The sequence below is a fragment of the Pseudochaenichthys georgianus genome, chromosome 7, assembly GCF_902827115.2.
Source record: "Pseudochaenichthys georgianus chromosome 7, fPseGeo1.2, whole genome shotgun sequence".
NCBI classification, from domain to species: Eukaryota; Metazoa; Chordata; class Actinopteri; order Perciformes; family Channichthyidae; genus Pseudochaenichthys; species Pseudochaenichthys georgianus.
This window is the reverse complement of record NC_047509.1, coordinates 41,011,145-41,017,816: the sequence shown is the minus strand read 5'-3', so window position 1 is coordinate 41,017,816 and position 6,672 is coordinate 41,011,145. Positions and strand designations below refer to the sequence as shown.

General features: G+C 43.4%; 1 long non-coding RNA gene across 3 annotated transcripts; it reads right to left on the bottom strand.

Annotated features, from left to right (window-relative positions):
* Positions 1–346: 346 nt before the first annotated feature.
* Positions 347–4,094, bottom strand: LOC139434139 (uncharacterized). 3 transcript variants are annotated; one of them, XR_011643570.1, is made up of 3 exons: positions 3,460–4,094; positions 3,099–3,200; positions 347–556 (listed from the first exon to the last, which is right to left on the bottom strand). It is a non-coding gene; the product is annotated as an uncharacterized lncRNA (long non-coding RNA). The 3 variants fall into 3 exon arrangements; XR_011643571.1 differs by lacking the exon at positions 347–556 and adding an exon at positions 2,308–2,717; XR_011643572.1 differs by lacking the exon at positions 347–556 and adding an exon at positions 2,308–2,708.
* Between the last annotated feature and the right edge of the window lie 2,578 nt (positions 4,095–6,672).

The window sequence follows — 6,672 nt, the reverse complement described above, 5'->3', positions numbered from 1 at the left end:
AGAACTGACTGAAGACATGTGGAACAGAGTCATGGGGTCCAGAACTGACTGAAGACATGTGGAACAGAGTCATGGGGTCCAGAACTGACTGAAGACATGTGGAACAGAGTCATGGGGTCCAGAACTGACTGAAGACATGTGGAACAGAGTCATAGGGTCCAGAACTGACTGAAGACATGTGGAACAGAGTCATGGGGTCCAGAACTGACTGAAGACATGTGGAACAGAGTCATAGGGTCCAGAACTGACTGAAGACATGTGGAACAGAGTCATGGGGTCCAGAACTGACTGAAGACATGTGGAACAGAGTCATAGGGTCCAGAACTGACTGAAGACATGTGGAACAGAGTCATAGGGTCCAGAACTGACTGAAGACATGTGGAACAGAGTCATGGGGTCCAGAACTGACTGAAGACATGTGGAACAGAGGAACAGGTTCAGGTGTACAGGTTCCATGTACAGGAAACTGGAACTTTGAACAGGTGTTTTCGTCTTTTCTGCCTGAAGATTCACAAGTTCTTGATCAGGTGTTTGATGTGGGCTGGCATGATCCTTTCTGCAGCGATAAATAAAGAAAACAAAGAAAACATTTTAAATAATAGTAATGATGGTAACAACAATAATATTAGTATAACTATTTATATAGCACTTACACAATTGCAAAGTGATTCTCACAACAAAAATAAAGAACAAAACAATACCAACAATACAAAACAAATGATTATAGGAATGTTAAGAGACAAAGAAATGATAAACATTCTGAGTAGCCGACTACAAAAGCTAGACACCATGGCTCTTGAGGACATCATTAGCCGCTTTCACACCGCAGGACTTGCGGTACTTTAGTGCCGGCACTAAAGTACCACTAAAGTACCACGGCACTAAATCCGCAAGGGGGCTAGTGCCAATCGCATTCACACCGCAGTACTTTCCCTGAGGCACGATTACGCTGACGTCACTTCGTCTTCTTCTTCTCTGGGTTTACTGGCAGGCCGCAAAACCACTTCACGGCGAGTACAACAAAAAAACGAGAGAAGAAGAACTACACGGGGGAGGGGGTATAAAGCCCACCCGCTGTATGAGGTGTTTGTTTACTTTCAGACATGATGGAGTTCAATGAGCTTGTTGTCTTTGTGCTCATGTTATACAGCTTTGTAACTGGGTTATTGCAGCCAACTAGGGATTTGACCCACGCGTCGGATGCTGTAAGTGCAATGCTGGTTCGGAATCGAAGGCGTACCATAACGAGTATTTCAACCGCAAAGGCTGGCACTCGCTCGTCCTGCAGGGTGTTGTGGATGCTAGGGGAGTGTTTTTGTTGGCTTACCAGGTAGCATGCATGATAGCAGAGTGTTCAGCATGTCCTCACTGGGTAGTTTTGTGGATAGGGGTGGTCTACTTCCTCATGTAACAAGGAATATTGGGGGACATGATGTGGGTTACTATATTCTTGGTGACTCAGCCTACCCCCTGCAAAGATGGCTGATGAAACCTTTCCAGGACAATGGAAGGCTTTGTACAGTGCATTTGGTTCTCTCTTTTATTTACCACATTCAAGACAGGCACAATTACAATAGTGCAGACACACCTTTGTGCAAAGAAAATATGTCAGTATCAAAACAGTGTGGCAATATAATAACAAACTGCCAGGTGTCGTATGCACATTAAATAGGCTCAGCAGTTAACACACCTTTATTGTAAATCCTCCTGAGAGGAACTCGGTACACTAACCCCTAAGATGTTCCCTTACTATAATTAATTAAAATATTGAACTCACAACACTGGTAATTACAAACTTAACCATTTCTCTTTCAATAAATAAATAGTGCTTGTGTTGATGGACGCCGTTTTGAAATACAATGAAATTATCTATTTCAAAGCCACATTGTGGGTGGGACACAACTAAAGCTTCGCCAGTTTATAACCGATGAAACATGATGGTATCAGAATAATCACTTAAATGTGATTTATAGGATGCTACACAGGTCACTGTAAAGATAGTGTCAGAGGAGAAATAAGCAAGATACATTATCTGTTAAATCGCCATGGAGGTTATCTTTTATTTATCAGCAGCAGATCAATAAGTGTCAGTATCAAAACATAACACTGGCAAATACAATAGGTAGGCTCAGCAGACAGACCGTAGTGCAAAGTTAAAGTGTCACATGATTATCTACTAAATAGTGAATTCAGCATCAACTTCACCTGATGAAGTTCAAAACAATGTAACAGACACACCTTCGTGCAAGTTAGGTGTCAGTATTAAAAAACAGTGGTAATATATATATAATAACAATAGAAAATCAACTTAAATAAAATGTACCCAAAAAAAATACACTTATAACAAATATATAAAAATAGCACTGTAAGAGTTGAACTGTGGGCTAAGCCCTGAATGTTTCCATGTCCAGGAAACACCGCTGTGTGTCAATATTTAAAACAATACTACAGGGAGGAAGCCCTGTTTGACTTCACTAGCTCTGAAAGCACTCCCAGAAACCCCTGCTGAAAGCCTTTTGTTGCTCCATGTGCTGCGCCAAGACTGCGTCCCGTTCATCCTGGCGCTCCATCATCGCAATCACCCTGTCCTCTGTTTCCTGGGCCTTGTGTAAAAGCATCATCTGGTCCTCGTGGATCGCCTTGCTGGCCATGGCACGCCTGTCCTCCATAGTCTTGATGGTGGCAAAGAAGTTCTCATCATGTGTGTCCTGTGCGCGCTTTCCGAAGAGGAAACATTATTTAATCACCATGTAGTTTTACAGGCAGAAGGGACACGGTCAGGCTGTTAGGGCTATTCCGACTGATAGGGTTAGGCACAGACACACACTCACAGACACACACAAAGACAAACACACACACACACACACACACACACACACACACACACACACACACAAGAGAGAGACACACACGTTATGTTTTCTTACCGGAAGTCATGTGACCTAGCCCGGATGTTTACAATTTTGTGAGCGTAAAATGGGCGCGAAAGGTGTAAACGCCTGCCTAGGCAAACACGTTTTCCACGGTGTTTCATAATTCATAATTGTACCATGAAGGAAGTAAACGTGATTGTGAAGCTACAGTGTGTGTGAACGTACTTTTGCGTTTGGTTGATGGAAAGGGAGACGAGCAACGGCTGCTGTTGCGATCGGGAAAGGAAAGTCCACTCGTTTCCAATCCAGCGAGTTGTCCCGCCTCGCCTGAAACAAACAAATGTAGTGCCATGAGTTAGTGAAGCACATTACAGAAAACACTGCCCACTTATTCACAAGGCAAAACGTTTTCATGGCGGCCGAGAATAGCTAGTTAGATGTTATGTTATTAGCCAGCTCAAGGCCGGCTAACAGTGTTAGCCAGTTCAGCCTGCTCATGGCTACCTCGATCTACTGAGCAAATAAAAGTACATCTGAGACCAGTAATGTGCATATTAAAAACCCCAGTACAAGTAGTTTATTTTACCTTCGTCGTTGTCGTCGTTGCTCACTTCACAGCCGACTGAATCCGCCGTTTCAGCGAGCTCCCACAGCAGCGTGCCCGAGTCGATGGTCATTTCAAATAGCTTTTGCGAACATCGCTCAAAACATTTAGAGTTGGGAACTGCTTTTTGTAGAAGCTGCTGCATCCCTGCATCTGAGTAAATTGACAGAAGCGCCGACACTTCCTCATCATTCCACCGCTCCGGTGCTGTACGTGTTGTCATAACTGCTTTCAAGTACAAAAAAACCACTCGCTCAGGTGTGGATGTGGTTTTGTAGCGAGGGAAAAAATGGCTGCCTAACAAAACAAATTCAGAGTCTAACGGGGCGTGGTTTGCAATTCGCCCAGCCAATAGAAATAGAATAGAAATTGGCACTCTTTTGTCACCAGGTTCGTACCACCTCTCTAGCAGGGACTAAAAAGTACCAAAAGAGTTCCAAAAGAGTTCCCGGCACTGAGTAGTCCCGGCGGTGTGAACGCGACATTATTGGTACTAACGGAACTAAAGAACTAAAGTACCAGGGAAAGTCCTGCGGTGTGAACGCGGCTCATGAGCAAAAAAGAAATAGGTCTAGATTTCTTCTATTTTGTGTTGGATGATTTATTTTATTGATTGCTGATGGATGTTAAGATGTGTTTTACAATTATAATAAAAACATTATTGTAATTGGAATCAAAAAGATTGCAAATCAGTTTTTAATAAAATCACTAGCAATATAGGGTTTATTCAACAGCAGTAAAGCATTAAGTTGCTAAATTAACGTACACTGAACTCACTGAAAAACAACTTGCCACTATTTAGGAAAGGATCAGAATCAGGATTGACTAGTAGGACAGCGAAGAGGTGGAGAAGGGCTCTGTCATGTACAACCATTGGTAGATGTTACACCTGAAAGAAAGATAAGGAAATAAGACAACACAGGAGGACAAACACCTTCTTATGTAAAAGACCAAATCATGTCAAGCTTTAACCTGAGCCTGTTTTTCAGTCTTTACAATGCACAGTTGGAAATTACATTCCAAAGGCTAAATTCAAACTCAATACCATACATAACTGGGTACCAAAGTGCTTTACCTGATAGAACACGTTCCACACGGAGCAGCTCAACCGATCTTCACCTCCCGACCGTTAGTGCCAGTCAAAACCATGTTTTATACCGTTTGGACTGTCTGTCTCTGTGGATGAAATCTGTGCAGCAACGCGTATCTCAGACCATTTACCGGTTCTGTTTTACTTCGACCCCTTCCGCAGGAGTGGAATCATGTGCCCCTGCGCGTCGTCGACGTTCGATTAACCCCTTGACTACCTCACAGTTTTCTGATGTTTTTAATGCTTCCCTGATCTGTAAATTAGAGGTGAACTGTGCTCTTAGTGCGGATGAGCTTATCTCCATATTTGACTCGACATGTACCCTAATATTAATCTTATACCATGGTCTTTGGTGTAAGGGAAACTTCTGCAGCTATGGAGAGTCAGGACTCAGAGAGACACGAGGAGAGTTGGAGCTTTGATGTCAAACACTGGTAGTTTATTACAAGGATACAGCCGGAGAATTCATATCACAAGCAGCAAAAGGTTCTGACTGCACGGGTGGGTTGTCATGTCAATTCTGCTCAGCCTCGCATCTTGGTAGACCCTTTAACTAGTTTACAGAGAGTCAACCCATATATTGGGGGAAGGTATACGTGATAGGGGTGTAACGGTATCCGTATTCGTCCCGTACCGTCACGGTTCGGACGTCACGGTTCGGTGCATGCAGTCACACGGCGAATACGCCTTTTTTTTTACGAGTGGGAAAAAAGTCTGTCCTTCAGGGGCAGCATCCACTACACTATTTATAATCCAGGGGGCGGTATTGCGCCTAAAAGCTGTTTGCCAGCCGCCCTTAAACAACAAATGAAGAACAAGAAGAAACACAACAACAAAACGAACTAAATACAAGAAGAAGAAAAGTTAGTATGGCGATTTCAGATAACACACAGGAGCTAGAACCCACCTGCTTCTTTTAAATCAGCTGTGTGGGAACATTTCGGGTTCCCTGTGGACTACAATAACGATGAAGTGTGCGAGTGGTGGATCCGACGAGGACGGTGTGTCGGCGTTGTTCGATAGCGGTGCGGTATGCTAATGGTAACACACGCCAAACATGCTAAATCATATCAGAAGGCATCACCCAGATTTGCCAATCACAGAGCCGGCAAAAGACAACAGCTGTTCAACAGCTGATCCCTGCTGTTTTTAAGAAGCCAATAGACGTGAAAGCCGAGAGACCAAAATAAATAACGGAAGCTTTTGGCATATGTTTTTCAACGACTTTGCGCTCTTGAAACACTTTCTTATTATTTATGATGTAAGACATTCTTTTTAGTTTTACAGCTTGATGAAACCTTTTTGTTTGACATCAGCCATTATAGATAATATGGCCATCTGAGTGTGTGTGGTACTGTTTATGGTTTGTTTTTAACTGTTTAATACAGTTAATTATTCAAAATGTCAGAGTTCCTTATTTTGAAACTGAAACTTGCACTACTGTTCAAAAATAAATAACAACAAACCTGGAATTATGCATTTGGGACTTTTTTTTGCTTTTTCTTGTTGTACCGAACCAACACACTCTCACTCCCTAAGCGTCCAATAGCGACGTTTGGTCAGTGTCCGTGGCGTCCAATTGTGACGCTCCTAGGCTCCTTCAGCGTCATAAAGGGACGCAAATAGCTTTCAACTGATTGCAATGTATTCCCATCTGCGTCGGGATTTGACGCTCATGGAAGCACGACATTCGTTTATGTCGGCTGCCCTTAAAGGTAATGTGAGCGTCCATTCCCAGGAGTAAAGGATAGCAGAAGACACTACACTACCCAGAATCCCCAGCTATCGTTTGGACTACACCATGTGCTCTGTTTGACAAACCCCGTGATAGTCCTCAAGCTCTGTGATTGGAGAGTGTGCTCCGAGGGTTAATCCGATTCTCGAACAGCACTTGAAATGGGATGGAACCACGGCAGACTGTCCAAAACTGGATTTGAACGGGTCCACCGCGTCCCCCCTCCCCCACCCCGTCCACAGAACTACACATGCTGGCTATTCTGTTTCGCAACATGTTCTCTATGGCACGTCTCTACTGGGAGTTGTAGTTTTAAAAGACGTTTTCGTATTTCCCATAATAAGAAGTTGCCAGTATTCAGGGCTCTCAA